At 47.2% G+C, this 2,057-nt stretch overlaps 1 pseudogene; it reads left to right on the top strand.

Annotated features, from left to right (window-relative positions):
* Positions 1-200: 200 nt before the first annotated feature.
* On the top strand, positions 201-371 carry LOC121436606 (annotated as a pseudogene).
* The last annotated feature ends 1,686 nt before the right edge of the window (positions 372-2,057 follow it).

Here is a 2,057-nt window from a genome sequence, read left to right as displayed (position 1 = left end):
AGTTTGGTTCCTAGCACCCACATGTTGGCTCACCACCCTCTGTAGGGAAATCCAACACCCTCTTCTGGTTCTAAGGACACTACGTGCATGTGTTGTATGCACAGATATACATGCAGGCTAAACACCCATACACATTAAAATAAATCTCTTCTAAAAAATCAGCTCTTGCCTTTTGGCTCATCGGCCATCAGTGAGGCAACATGGGTCACTAGCAGCTCTACTGGAGTCACCCGCAGAAGTTCGGCCAGGGATCCCGCTCCTGCCACGTCTGCTCAAACAGCCACTGTCTGATCCCGTAATACGGGCTGGACATGTGCCGCCAGTGTTTCCGGCAGTACGTGAAGGACATCGGCTTCATCAAGTTGGACTAAGCGACCTTGAATGGATTCTTCAAGACTCTACCGGGCTGGAGAGATGAAGGCTCAGTGGTTAAGAGCACAGCCTGCTCTTCCAAAGGTCCTGAGTTCAATTCCCAGCAACCACATGGTGGTTCACAACCATCTGTAATGAGAGCTGGTGCCCTCTTCTGGCCTATAGGAATACATGGAAGCCGAACATAAGAATTAAAAAAAAAGTGAAGACCTTCAAAAAATTAGCTCTTGGTGATTTTCCACAGATAAAATACTATGTTGAGTATCTTGTGTTCTTTGAAGTCTCGGTTTGAATCCCATACTCTCACTAAAGGCCTTCTCTGACTATTCTACTTAAACTGCAGCGTTTCCCCTACTCCCAATCTCCCTTGATCTGCTTCTTCTGACCCCATGGCATTTATCACCCAACATACTAAATAATACGGTCATTTAATTTTGTCTGTCCTCTGTGTCTCCAGGCACACATGCCACAGAGAGGAAAGCTATAATGGCAAGGATCATTGTCTTATCTAGGCTGGAGCTATCTGACCCAGAGTAGGCACTCAGTAAATATTTGTTGCATGAACTAATGAGAAAGCGGTTGAGGGATGAGCTCATCAACACATATTCCTCCCATTCTTCAGACACTGAAGGCAGCTTGACAACAGCTGCTAGAAGCACTGGGCTTCATGAGTCCAGAATAAATTCTGAATATGGAGAAGAACAACCATGCTTCTCTCAAAAACTTCAGTGACAGTCAGGCATTGGTGGAGCACACCTTTAATCCCAGCTCTCGGGAGGCAGAAGCAGGTGGATCTCTGAGTTCGAGGCCAGCCTGGTCTACCGAGCGAGTTCCAGGACAGCTAGTGCTACACAGAGAAACAGTGTCTCGAAAAACCAAACAACAAAACAAAATAAAAACTTCAGTGACAATGACAGCACACACAGGGGTCAGAAAAGAAACTCATTGAGGACCAATGGGTGACTCTGGGGGCAGAGGCACTTGCTGCCAAGTCTGGTGACCTGAGTTCATTCCCCAGGACCCATGTGGTGGAGAGAGAGCACCAACTCCCACAGGTTGTTCTGTGAGCACCTGGTCTTAGACGGGCAGCGGTGGCACACACTTTAAGTCCAGCATCCAGGAGACAGAAGCAGGAGGATCTGTGAATTTGAGGCCAGCCTTGTCTACACAGAGAAACCCTGTTTCAAAAACGAAAATGAACAAACAAAAGCAACTGGCTTTTATTTCATATTTGGTTTTCTCAAACAGGGGCTCTCTGTGTAGCCCAAGCTGACCTCAGAGCAGGCTTCCTGCCCCGGCACTGGGATTGCAGGTGTGTGCTACCTACCATACCTGCTGACTTTGATTGTTTAAGTTCTTCTTCAAGAGATGATCAATAAGACACATCCTAGCAAAACAGAAATAACGTGATCCACCTCTCCAAAAGCTGATGTTACTTAGAAACCGAGGTATTTGCCAAGTAATGAAGTTTCCCCAAAATCTGGCAAGCAGAAAAGGGAGAGAGAAACTTCCAGCCTTCCTTCTCAGGCAGAGGCCATGGCAGGACTAGAGGCCCCCGTTCTGCCAGAGGTTCACCAGGACTGACCGAACCCTGAGTGTGTTGAGATCATCACCAGCAGCACCAAGAGAATCTAGAATTTTCTCAACTCTTTCGGTATGCTTCCAACGTCTCCTCGTTCAAGACT

Source organism: Microtus oregoni, unplaced genomic scaffold, assembly GCF_018167655.1.
Source record: "Microtus oregoni isolate MIOR12 unplaced genomic scaffold, Mior012 000049F_ref0000343, whole genome shotgun sequence".
NCBI lineage: Eukaryota > Metazoa > Chordata > Mammalia > Rodentia > Cricetidae > Microtus > Microtus oregoni.
This window is presented reverse-complemented; position numbering and strand designations above follow the sequence as displayed.